This window comes from Canis lupus, chromosome 26, assembly GCF_011100685.1.
Source record: "Canis lupus familiaris isolate Mischka breed German Shepherd chromosome 26, alternate assembly UU_Cfam_GSD_1.0, whole genome shotgun sequence".
Lineage (NCBI taxonomy): Eukaryota > Metazoa > Chordata > Mammalia > Carnivora > Canidae > Canis > Canis lupus.
Genome location: NC_049247.1, coordinates 32,348,438 through 32,362,642, shown reverse-complemented (window position 1 = coordinate 32,362,642; position 14,205 = coordinate 32,348,438). Strand labels below are relative to the sequence as shown.

The 14,205-nt window shown below is 38.0% G+C and overlaps 1 long non-coding RNA gene across 1 annotated transcript; it reads left to right on the top strand.

Moving 5' to 3' along the window:
- The first annotated feature begins 4,292 nt into the window (after nucleotides 1–4,292).
- Nucleotides 4,293–7,558, top strand: LOC111092657. The gene is made up of 2 exons (XR_005379497.1): nucleotides 4,293–4,511; nucleotides 6,602–7,558. It is a non-coding gene; the product is annotated as an uncharacterized LOC111092657 (long non-coding RNA).
- Nucleotides 7,559–14,205: the final 6,647 nt, after the last annotated feature.

Below are 14,205 nucleotides of genomic sequence, written 5' to 3'. Positions count from 1 at the left end.
TTCAGATAATCTACTCACAGTTGTGGAACACCTGGAAACAGACTTAGTTCATTTAAAAATTGTCTTGGAAAAATTATTATAATTTTTAAACTATTTATTATATTCCTCTCCATCATACTAACCTGGTCTATAGGTACAAATATATTTATGAAGCCTTTCCTACATATGGGCATATTTACAATTACTTACAGGATCACGGAACCAGAACTAAACTAAAATTTCACGCTTCCTTTCAATCTTACATTCACATCTAAATTTGTATTTTGACCTCAAATAGTCTTTATTTCAGCATCTGTGAGGATACTGAATGATTTTTTTTTACAATACTTAAGCTTCTCTTACTTTGAAGAGTGAAAGTGTTTTATTTTATTTTTTTTTAGACCAGTATCTTTATTTCCAAAGTCAAATGCTTCAACGAGTGAAAGTGTTTTAAACCACAGTTTTGTAAATATATCTCTAAATCTTTTTTTTCCCTCATTTGTTGATAACTGCATTTAAAAAAAAAAATACATTTTTTTTCATCATTGTCTTTTAGCACTAATGCTACTTCTGAGTGAGCGTGTCCGAGCAAACAGGCCTGCCATCTCTGGACCGTAGCTATAGCACCAAGGAAGACACACAAACATGCACACACACACATACCCAAGTCAAACACAGAACTAATTTCTTTTGATAAAAAATAAAATAAAATGCACACAGAAATTTTCAGAGGAGTCTGGTGCTTCCCAGAGCAAGTCCACGCAGGCCTACTGTCGCCATCTGAATACATGTAAACCCTGGATGGCAGGGTCCAATCTCAGCCTGAAACGGCCACGCACTTCACTAGAAATTCAGTTGAGATCTCCCCCAATAATGTTGCTACCACAACAACGAAATCAAAATCCCAGATGCAAGCAATGCCAAGTCTTTCTTGAATCAAGCTGCGCGAAAGCTTTTTATCTTGTGAGAAAATATGGGAGCAGGCTTTAACTCCTGTTTTGGGACCAAACCCAGAGGAGAAAGACTTCCTCATGTTGTCCACCTTGCCTGTCTAGGCTGTCACGGTGTCAGGGTCCTGAGCCTCACACCGGTGGCTGTGTCCTGCTCGCTCTTGTGAGCGTTGGTTCACTTGCTTACGCATATTTTTGGAAACTCACAGCAGTGCCAGAGGTTCTGTGGTCGCTCGTTTATGAGTCCACTCTGCATGACACTCAGCTACACGCCCCTTGGGGTCAGACGTGGCTCATTTCATCCCACAAATATGTTCTCAGCCTAGCTCTGCGAGAGATGATAAACCAGCCACACTCAAAGCTTTGTGCCAACTCCTCCATTCAAGGGTTTTCAAGGGTTTTTAATCTGCACAGATGCATTTCTAGGTCTGCTTCCCACCATACCTTGTGCCCCCATCAGATCATCTCCATTCCCAGTGCTGTGGCAGCTCTAGGTTCACGCAGGATCGTCCTGGACCCCATGCACACTGTTAGCTCTGAGACCTGCCTCTTCTCCTGACATGGCCACCATCTAGCTACTCAGTTTGACTGACTCTGGGATTCCCCTTGGACCTCTTGCAACTTGGCACCTGCCTGTCTTAAACTTTGCACAGATGCTAGTTCACCTTCAGACTTTCTGCTGTCCAGGAGGAGGCTCCCTGCCCCATACTGTGATCCTCACAGCCTAGGTGCCTGAGCTTCACAGCCTCTACCGGCCCCTCCGGTGTGAGTGAGGGAGAGGTTGTGCTGGGCACGCACCCTCTTTGATTCCTGAATGCTGGTCCTGTCCTAAGTATCACTACTGGAGAGTCAGCACTCACTGTGAGCCTCAGTTGACTGACTGACCACATATGGAAGTAGCTTTTAGTCTCCTTTCAGTAAAACAACATGTTTCCTACAATGAAATTATAATCTGCTTATCTTGCTGAGATTTTTAAATTTTTTTAAAGCTTTTATTGGTTTGAGAGAGAAAGAGCACAAGTGAGATGAGAGGCATAGGGAGAAGCAGACTTCCCCCACTCAGCAGGGAACCCGATGTGGGACTCGATCCCAGGACCCCAAGACCTGGACCCCAACACCATGACCCAAGCAGAAGGAAGACGCTCCTCCGATGGAGCCACTCAGGTGCCCTTGCTGAGATATGTATAGAATAGAAAATTCTCTATCAAGTAAAAATTATTTGTCACAGATCCATTCAAATCCCTTATATATGCAAGATGATGAACAAGTTTCCATCAAATGAATCAGGTTAGGCATATGTTTATTTATTTTATTTTTTTAAAGAAAAAGAGGGAGAGAAAGAGAGCATGGACCACTCGCTGAGAGCAGAGCCCATTGCAGAGCTTGATTGCACGACCCTGATATCATGACCTGAGTCAAAATTAGATGCTTAACTGACTGAGCCAATGTTTTTCCCCAATTTTCTGTCACAGATAACAGAAATGAAATAGAGATCTATTCACCAAAAGAAAAGGAGTGAGGAGTACAGGTATTTCTTTGGATCCATCCCACCTGTTCAGTGAGGGAAACTTGTATGGCTGGGTCATGAACTCCCTGCCTAGATGCAGTCATGGTGCCTGTAGAGATAGAGACCCTGTTGGCTGGTGATATACCAGCCTGTTTTTAGAGCAATCACAGGAAAAAAATGATAACCTCAGCTCTCATAGATCTTATAACAACCAAGAAATGATGTATCTATAATCATGTACCAAATTATGTTGGGAAAAAAATTATGTTGGAAATACTTTCCTTTTCTCTGATGACGAAAAATTACTAATCTCATCACCTAATCATCTTTTGACTGAAAATAAGATGCTGTTGGAATGTTATAATTATCAAGGATACAAAAAAGTTCTGAGTAAGCCAAGACATTATTGTCGCAACTCAGTTATTTGTATACTTCTTTGCTAATTATTTCTGAATGCCATATGATCAAGCAAGCAAGTTTCATGAAAGAGAAAAGGTATCATTTTGGAAAAAGCATTTGTGCATGTACCCAACATATAGCATGCTGTGTATTCGATTGGAATCGTGTAGAACCATCAAAACTAAACCAGGTAAAGAAACCAGGAACCATCAAAACTAACTTTTCATTTTCTTTCTTTTTTTTTAAGATTTTATTAATTTATTCGTGAGAGACACAGATTGAGAGTGGAAGAGACATAGGTAGAGAGTGTAGCAGGCTCCATGCAGGGAGCCCAATGTGGGACTCGATCCTGGGACTCCAGGATCATGCCCTCTGCCAAAGGTAGTTGCTCAACTGCTGAGACACCCAAGCGTCCCCGGACTTGTCATTTACTTTTTTTATATATATATAAATTTATTTTTTTATTGGTGTTCGATTTGCCAACATATAGAATATCACCCAGTGCTCATCCCGTCAAGTGCCCCCCTCAGTGCTCGTCACCCAGTAACCCCCACCCCATGCCCTCCTCCCCTTCCACCACCCCTAGTTCGTTTCCCAGAGTTAGGAGTCTCTCATGTTCTGTCTCCCTTTCTGATATTTCCCACTCATTTTTCTCTTTTCCCCTTTATTCTCTTTCACTATTTTTTATATTCCCCAAATGAATGAGACCATATAATGTTTGTCCTTTTCCGATTGACTTATTTCACTCAGCATAATACCCTCCAGTTCCATCCACATCAAAGCAAATGGTGGGTATTTGTCGTTTCTAAGGCTGACTTTTCATTTTCTAACAATAAAGCTATAATCTAAGTGTAACGGCGGAGAATGTTTTCCTTCTTGTCAATTAAAAACAAACAGGCTTTTTAAAAATATATATATACTAATCATGATTCTGTTTCAAGTGTTGATACACAAGAAAATTTCAAAAATATACATTGAAATACACAAAAGACCATCTGTTCTAAAACCTGGCACTTGATACTATTGAGACCACTTTTTTATTTTATTTATTTATTTATTTATTTTGAGAACACTTTTAAACGAAGTGTAACAACGGTAATTGTGTTGGTCTGAATCAAGTTCTGGACAAACCGCCACAGAATCGATATGTGATGAAATTTGGACACCACTTCTCTTTTGGCATGATCCAGGATCCATTCAAATGCGTAATTACTTTACCCAAGCCTGTCAGGAGGATAGAATAACTGAAGCTTGTTGCCTTGGAGAGAGATGAATGAAAATGGAAATAAGTACAGCTCAGTATGGCAGGGTGCTACGGGGGTGTTGATGAGATGGTCCTAGGGAAGATTGTCTCTTCAGAAAGGATTGATAGCCTGTCAGATGCAACCAGTACTCAGGTCTTCTTAGATTGCAAATTTGACTCCTTGAAGCTTTTCTGTTGGAGGCATTGTGACCTCATTTGTGCTCAGGGGACAGAGTAGGGGACTGGAAGAGTCATGAAGCCTTGATGAGGGACAGACATCTTCGTTGACACTTGAGGGAAGAGTTGAAGAGTTACTCAAGTGAAATGATGGGTCCAAGGCTTCAGGAAAAGAAATAAGAAACGTGGTTATGAATGGACCTTATGTACACTTTACTCATCAAGCCAGAAAATGGGATCTTCAGAAAGTCTCCAGGTACCACTAAGCCTTCCTAACTCTCAAATATAAGCTCATCCTGTTTTTGTTTTTAAGCTGGTAGTAAGGTGTAAGCTTTAAATCATTTCTATCTCAAGCATACTGCCTGGAACAGAGTGGGTGACCAATAAATATTTATTAGGTAATTGTAGAAACAAATGAATGGATTCCAAGGGCTGCTCAGTTGCTGCCTATGCTCACATCATTTTCTGCATTGTCTAATGTAATCAGTTCCTAAGTATATTTACTGTCCCCAGTCTCATTTCTCCCTCCTAAATTATAAATTAGAGTATGTTATTGTTCTATTTATAATCCTTCAATGATTAAGATTCAATTACTCTGAAATATGCTAGGACAATGGAACTTTGAATAACTGTTGTGTAAAGCAATTTGGCATCAAAGAATGAAAGCTTTGTTTCCAGTAATTCCAAGCCTTGAAGTTTATGCTAAGAATCCAATTAAAAAAAGATTTATGCTCAGAAAATGTTAGGTACAATATGATTTATAGTAGGCAAAATTCAGACAACTTCAATATATGTATATTATTCTCTGTTTACCTGATGGGGTTTCAGTGTATTCATTAGAAGTAATTCATTAAAAATAATCTGTCTAGATAATTCAAACACCAAACTGTCTTGACTAGTCTAGCTTTATGGTAAGTCTTGAGTTCAGACAGTACAAATGTTCCAATTAAAAAGATATTTTACCAATTCCATGTCATTTGCGTATCCCTATGAATCTCAGAATGAGTTTCTCAATTTAACCAAAAACGTCTCCTGGAAAGGCAATTGGAATTACATTAAATCTATGGATTAAATTAAGAGGATTATAATCTGAAATTATTGAAAACAGTGGCAGTGACCATAGTATATCTTTCCATTTCCATGCAGAAGTTCCTCTTAATTGCTTCATATTTTGAAATTGTTTTAAATAGGGTTATTTTTAATTTTATATTTAAATTTGCTGCTGGCATACAAAAGCAAAATAGATCCCTGTTAATGGACCTTGTACCTGAGAGTATGTTAAATTTACTTACTAGTTATGGTAACTTTCCTAATCCTCAGGATAGTGCACATAATAGAGTAAAAACAATCGTCATCTGTGAATATGCACAGTTTTAATTCTTCCTTTCAAAATGTTTGCCTCTATTTCTAGCTCATTGTAGTGGTAAGGACACCTCAGACATGGTGAATAAAAGTAAGAATGACATCCACACCTTATTTAATCTTATGTGGGAAACATTCGCTGTCTTATTTTTATGTATAATTTATCTCAGTGTCTTGTATAGAAGCTCTTTATCAGATTGAGGAAGTTTCCATTAATTTCAAGTTTTCAGAAAAAAAAATTATCATGAAAGGGTATTACGTTTTGCCAAATGCTTTTGCTGCACCTATTGGGTTGACATTATTTTCCTTTATTTTCCATTAATAATTGGTAATATATTGATTGGATTTTCAATGTCAAACCGACCATCCCTTCCTGCAATGATGTCATTCTTATGTGTTACTTAATTTATTTTCAATACACATTTTGTTTCTAAAGCTCATTGGTCTAAGTAAATTGGCCTATAAATTATTTTCTTGTAATGTCTTTATAATTTTTAAATATCAGGAATTTTCTGGAAAGTATTACATCTTCTTCTATTTTAGCATTTGTAAAAAGTGTTTGTATGAGATTGGTAGTGTTTGTTCCTTTCCTGTTTAATAGAATTCAATAGTAAAACCATTTGGACCTTACTTTTTTATTTTAAAGTTTCTGGGAAGAAATTTTGTTTCTTCCAGAGACAATGGGTTATTCAAATTTTCTGTCTCTTGAGTGTTTCTTTGTTTTCATTTTTGTAAAGCACTTTGAAGATAATATATACATATATGTACTGTATCAATACACATATATTTGTATATATGTATATATTTTATATATATTTTAAATCACTTTATTGAGATATGATTGATATACTAAAAGCTTTACATATTTAATGCATACAACTTGACAAATATCCATGAAATGGTTATTACTACTATTTTGTGTGTGATGAGAATATTTAATAAAATATTTACCCTTTTAGCAATTTTTTATTTTATTTTTTTTAGGTGGATAGAAGGAAGAGTAGCCTGCATGGGGCTCAATCTCACGACCCTGAGGTCATGACCTGATCTGAAATTAAATCAAGAGGCTGGCTCCGGCTCTTAGCCAACTGAGCCACCCAGCCACCCTTGTGAGCAGTGCCTTTTACTATAGGCACCATGTTGCACTGTAGATCCCTAGGACTCACTCATCTTGCATAGCTGAAACTTTATTTGACTTTGACTTTGACTAATACGTCCCCATTTCTCACCACCTAGCCACGTTACCACTACCATTCTCCTTTGTGCCTCGATGAGTTTGCCCATGGTAGATATCTCATGTAAATGACACCATGTAGGGTTTGTCTTTCTCCTTCTGCCTTATTTGACTCAGCATAAAGTTTCCAGATTCCTCCATGTTGTCTCAAATGGAAAGGCTTCCTTCCTTCTTTTGGGTCCAAACAGTATTCTACTGTGCAAACATCACATTTTCTCTCTCCATTTGTCAGCCTATGGATAGCGTTTACGTTATTTTCATGTCCTGGCTATTGTGAATAATAATGCAATGGACATGGAAGCGCAGATACCTCTTTGAGACCCTGATTTCAGCTTCTTTGCCTACATTCCCAGATATGGGGTTGCATGATCATCCAGCGGTTCTATTTTTAATTTTTTGAATTATCTCCATACGGTCTTCCACAGTAGCTGCACCAATTACATTCCCACCAACAGTGCATGAGGGCTCTCCGTTCTCCACATCCAATCAGTTTCAGTAAGGTTTATTTGTCAAGGAATTTGTCATTTTTCACCAAAGTAGCTCAATTTATCGGCATACAAATTTGTTATAACACTTTCATACTCTCGATATAGGCAGAGTCTACAGTAATATCCCATCTTTCATTTATGATATTGGCAATTTTGTTGCTTTTTCTTTCTGGTGATCAATTTCACTAATTATATAAATTTTATTAGTTTTCCAAAGAACCAAATTCTGACCCTGATATTTTTCTCTTTCCTTTGTCTCTTTTCTACTTCATGGATTTCTGCTCTTATGTTTTAATTATTTTTTCTGCTTATTTTGGTTTAATATGCTTATCTTCTACTTTCTCAAGAAAAACTTCAGTCACTGTTAGCATTTATAAAAATAACATTAAATATATAAAACTGATCTTGTTATATATTCAAATTTTTGAAATGTTATATTTTGCTGTCACTCACTTTGAAATATTATCTCATTTCTTCCGTGATTTATTCTTTGAATCAGAAGTTTCAAACATATTATTTAATTTTCTCATGCCTATGTCTTTCCTAGAATCTTATATTTTAGTTTCTATTTTTTTGTGTTCAGAAAAACTATTAATAAATTTCAGTCTTTTGAAATAGATTAAGACTTGTTTTATGGTCCATCCAACCGTACATAATAGTAAACTTACCAAGATTCCTTGAAAAGAATCTGTATTTTCCATATTAAGGATAATGCACTACATTGTCATTTAGGTCAATTGGTTATATAGTGTCTTTAATATCTTCTACATTCTTCCTGAATTTTTTAATACTTCCATCAATTTCTGAATGAAAGATATTAAAATTTCAAACTCAGATTTAAACAGATTTAAAAGATTTTGTGTTTTAGTATTTCTTCAAATATTTTCATGCACTGATGTTAGTTGTATACATATTTATAATTAAGAGTTCTCGGGCAGCCTGTGTGGCTCAGCGGTTTGGCACCTGCCTTCCGCCCAGGGCATGATCCTGGAGACCCGGAATTGAGTCCCCCGTTGGGCTCCCTGCATGGAGCCTGCTTCTCCCTCTGCCTATATCTCTGCCTGTCTCTCTCTGTGTCTCTCGGGAATAAATAAATAAAATTTTGAAAAAAAGAGTTCTTGCTTCATTTATCCCTTATTTTTATCAAGCTCCTATTTTTTTATTAAATTTCATTATTAAAGTCTGTTTTATCTGAAAATAAAAGTTATTCCTAATTTTTTGGTCATGAATTAAATATCTTTTCTTCTCCTTTTACTTTCAGTCTATCTTTGTCTTACTTAAGGCATGCTTCTCATTAACAAATTGTAGTTCTACTTTAATAACCAGATTCCTAGGATGTTTTGATTATAATATTTGGTTATTTATATATAATGTAAAAGTTAGCAATTTTTATTTAGATTGGACATTTTTTATTATATACCTACCTCTTGGGGATTTTTTTCATTCCTTTATTTCAGCTTTTCTGCCTTGTTTTGAGTTAATTAAATATATTTTATATCCTATTCAATCATGCATTGTTTTTTAGCCACACCTTTCTCACATTATTATATTTAGTGGTTTCCCCTGAGCTAAAATATGCATCTCTAACTTATGACTATCTACTTAGGGTCAATCTGATAGTACTCAATGTCAAATAGGAGAATCTTCCAACAGTACAGTTGTATTTACTTTGTGCTCTGTTTATACATCATATTTAATGTAAAGCCAATGAGATTCCCATTTCAGGATCTCTTTTTTTTTTTTTTTTTTTTTTTTTTTTTTTTTTTTTTTTTTTTTTTTTTTTTAGGATCTCTTTTTGTAAGACCTTCAACGACTGCCAGGCATGCTATAGGAATTGCACACTTGGTCACATATTTTTATACAACTTGAATCAGTAAGACAGTAGTAAAATCTTTCTCTTGAAATGTAAAATTCTCAGGTCTTCCAAAGCCAACATTCATTTTTGCCATACTTTCAGTATCTTCTCAAAAGACATTATTCCAAGATTCTGTCTCTACCTCAGTCAATGTGTTCTGGAGCCACTTCAATTTATCATTATCTCAGAACTGGCCATAGTTATGGTGGTTTTATACTCTGTCAATCTGGATAAGAGGACACTGTTTCCCAGAATCCTCTTTCCTGTATCCTTTCTGGTTTGATTTAGCAAAAAGATACACTTGCTCAGAATTTGGAATAGAGAATTCAAGCAGCAGTCACTAGTCTTTTAAGGTCATTATGTTAGATCCAGAATTGCCCAGCCAGCAGCAGTTACATGTTCTTCTCCGCTCAGCTTCCAGATTTTGTCCCACCTGCTGGTCCTGTTGGCCAAAACTGAGCACAGGGCAGCATCAGGGCAAAGGCAGCCCTCCTTCACTGGTGCCCTCCAACAGCTTCAGGAAAACTGCTGAATGATAGTCTCAACCTCCAACTCACTAGTTTGAACCTTTATTTCCACAGTTCATCCCACAGCTGTGTGATTTCCTATTCCTCTAATAAATTTCTACCCCATAATATCCACAGTAGTTCTTTTTATGTGAGCCATAACTGATGTAGTTGGCACCTGGAAATGGGATGTTGTCATATTAAAAATACAAAATATGTAGCATTGGCTTTGGCATCAGATGATGGAGCTACTGGATTGTGACATGAGCAAGAAAAGAATCTTTGTTGATATTTGAGTTTATTTTCCACAGGAATTAAACTGTACTGATTAATAGAACTCTGCTCTGCAAACAAGTCTTGTGACATCACCCAATTAAAACAGCACCTACACATGACTGCTCACCTCTTTTGAATTTACACATAGCATGTGTATAATAGTTTCTTTTTTTATTCATTCATTTTTATATACTGGACCTTAGAACATAACTTCCATCACAACACACACACACACGTGCAACAATAAACATTTGTTGAGTATATTAATGACGGATTAATGTAATGGCTAGAATGAGTGCATAAAAGCATCCCTGTAAACAAGAATACTAGAAGTATTCAACGTTCCTGCTCGGTTTCCCTCTTAGTGCCTAGAGATTCTTGCCATCTAATATTCTATCTGAGCAAAGAAATCACTGAAAATAATTACAAAATTTCTTATATTGCATTTTATGTTCCTTTGTTCATACATTCTTTTAGTTAGCTGATTCAAGGAAGGTTCATCAAATATACCCAAGTTCATCTCAAACCTGACCTTCAGAAAACTCCTCTTTGAAATTTTTTAAAGGAAAATTATTTCCTGAGATAGGTCTATGGGATAATGTCTATGGTACTAGATGAGAGTCAGGTCCCAGAATTCGGTGTTGGGATAATCTTTCTTGAGAGGCATTTGTCTTCCATCTGTGCAAAACTGCACCATGCAAACACACAATTCACAAAACCTCCTGTAGACCTGAGAGTACTGGAGGTCCTCAGATAGTACACCGGGGGTGGATGTGAAGGGCAGATGATCATAACAGCCATTTATTACCATACACCCACAGAGCACAAGCACTGTACTAAGCATCTCATGTCTATGCTCCATTTGTCACTCAAACTAAATGTGCAAGGCTGGCATTCTTAAAAATTAGATACACCCATTGCAGGTGGAGAAATTATGGTTACACCTACTTTGCACCACACCTCACAGTGAGGAAATACTAAAAGTTAAAAATGAACCCGCAGTCCGAATCAAAATTGAGTACTTTTTTCATAATGTCAGTCTGTTTTCCAACTTATTTTAAAATAAAATATATCTGAAAAAAGGAAACCTAAGACAATAGGGTAAAACCTACTTTGAGTTAACTTGATTTCCAGTTCTGTGGCCAGGGACGATTCGATCTTGGGCAGGTCACAGATCAGTGGCTTTCAAACTGTTTTAGTCGTCACATCCTTTCTTTGCAAAGAAATCAATCAATGGTGCCCTAATGTAGAAGCAACACATCTAAGCTCCTACACAGACCCTCCTTGCGTGAGGAAAAATCCCTGCATGCACAAGCTGCTGGCAGCCCATGCATCGCCCCCTCTCCCTTGCCCCTGCACAGAGTCCTGACATCAGCACCCGTGTTTTCTGATGGTCAGGGCCAGTAGACATTTCTCCAGTCCCAGGCCCTTTATTCCTGCTGAGTCTTTCGTGGCTAACTCAACTGTTTCCAGCAATTGTCCACAAATGCACATACCTCCTTTCAATCATCTTCCTTTGTTCTAGAAATCTTAGTGATTTCCTCTAGAAAGAACAACTCCAGGTCTTCATTCTGTTTCCATCTCTGTTCAGTCTGTGCCTCTGATGGTGGCTACAGGGAGCAGAGCAGCAGCTCACCCAGAGAAAGGGAGCCTCTGCATTCCAGAACTTGCCTGAAAGTATCGCCATCATCCTCATGAAGCCTGTTTCTTCTTCTATTCCAGTGCTCATGAAAATCAAACTATTTAACTTTGTGGGGCTTTGTTCTGTGTTGTAGCACAGCAGTGATTTAGCCCCATTCTTCCCTGATGTGACTAGTGTTCCCGAATGACAAGGAAGCTTGAATTAGAAGCCAAGAAACAAATCACTTTATGTCACAACTCTTGCTGAATATAATGTATTCCAGATTCCTAATAACTGTCTGAAAACAAAAATTCAGGAGGAACCTGGTGGCTCAGTCAGGTAAGCGGCTGATTGAGGATCATGATCCAGCTCAGGTCACAATCTCAGGTTCATAAAGCCAAGCCCTACATGGGGCTCCATGCTCTGTGTGTGAGTCTGCTTGAGATTCTCTCTCCCTCTGCACCTCCCCCCGCTCACATGCATGCATATGCTCTCTTTCTCTCTAAAACAAAAACAAAAACACCCTCAAAGTGAACAAATTAAGTACTGCAGTTATCATTATCAGTTTTCAAGTAAATGCTCAGTGACTCAAACATCACATCTCCAAATTATCTCATGCCTCTGATCCTAGTTGAGGCATCTCACTGAAATTCTCTGTATCTCAATTTCTTTATCTCTAAGTCAAAGGAACTCTCTAGACTGTAAGACATTTAGATCCCTCCTATTGTAGCAAAATATGACATATGTGCCTTCCCTAACCACAGCACAACCTTAAAAAAATCTTGCATACAATTTGGAAGCAATTGATTAAATATGAGTCCTAAAATATTGCATTTGATTCAAAACATAAACTCTCTGAGAATAAGCATAAATACTCCTTCTACCCAAAACACATGAGTACAGCCTGTTTTCCACCCACTACCGTAGGAAGGTACAGCTGATGTGAGGTCACTGTGTTTCCCAAGTTAATGTCATGCCCTACAGCCAGCCTGGCTCCTAGCTGGTCATTTTTGCCGATGGAGAAACAAGGCCGCAATGGCCACGTTCTGATAACAGCTTCCACACTGGTCTTTTCATTTTGATATATCAGCCATCTCACGTAGCAAAGAAAAATATAGATTTTCTGTCACTACTAGAGTCCCCGTAACTATTTTCCACAGAAGCTGGCACTCTTCCAAAATCACAAGCTCACAGTCATTATTGAAAATTTTAAATTAGATAAGACATGGAAAGCCCTGGTGAAAGAAACTTGTGCCCATAGGCCCTACACCGTCACCTAAGTGAACCTGGGATCGCGAAACCTCCCAAAGTTGAGGAACTACTTTTCAACAAGCGACTGCTTACCTACCACATAGACAGCTTGACCGAATGGCCTCTGGCTCTTTATAAGGGTCTCTATGGTCTGGTAAGTACTTTGGAGCTGAGTTCCCCTTCATCCATTATCCCACCCACATCTTAAGAGACCAGTCCTAGCACAGAGCAGGGCCAACACCAGGTTCTTGTTCTGAGCTACACCTACCGTGGGCTTTGGCTTTGGCTCTCTGCACTTTTTCCCCAGTGTAAATAATAATAAAAATGATAAAGCTAATACTTGGTGAACATTCACCAAGTCCTGATAGAGCCACTGATGGAGGCTCCTGGAAAAAGACACAAATAGGAGACAAAACAAAATAAACCATTTACGGCAGTTTTCTCTTATAATTTACTGAATGTATATTAGTGTAAGACTTGGCCAAAAGGCCTAGAAAGATGAGGACAAAGGGAAAAAAATCAGACAACAAAAACAGTCAACACTGATTGAACATTTAATATGTGCCAAGGAATGTGCTGAATATTTACATGTATTAGCTAACTCAATATTTCGGCTGTAAGACATTCCTCCTTTCTCCAATGTGGACACTAGGGGGTCAGTGAGGTCAAGTAGTGCACTTGTGCCTCACAGCTGCTACACCACAGTGAGGGACACCTCTCCTGTAACCCCCAATTTTGGTTCTGCGGTTTGCTACTTCTGCCTTTGTTTCTTCACGAGACACTGGGGGACTGGGTCAACCCCGGGGTAACACTCACAGTGGGAACACAGTGCTTTCATGGTAATATCTTGAACAACTTTATGAAAATGTTGTTTCTAGGATTCTCCAAAAATGCATTCCAAAATTCTCTAGGACTGGGAGCTTACATGGCTTACATACCATGGAAAGTTCTGGTGCCCATATTGTCTGCAGCTCGTGAACTAGATGAAATGGTATTTTTACTAAACCAATAGCATTAGCTTGGGAACACATGCAGCTTACCCACAGCAGTCAGTAAACTATTTTTTAAAAAAGACCTAAAATGTTTGCATTCAGGCAACGTATTGCATGTTGCAATCTGGCCATTGTGCCAAAGTCAAAGATTTTCAAGCAATGGAAGGGAAGTGATTGTTTTTGTTTGTTTTTAGATCATGTTCACAATATGAAAACTACTGTCTTCCAGTAAAGTAAAGGTCAGGAAATATAGAGGAAACATGGTGGAAGGAATGGGGGTGACAGGCAGGCAGAGGAAGTAGAGAGGAAGCAGCAGCGGGCACGTCGAGCACACAGGGTGAGAGGAAGTTGACATTCTCATCAAT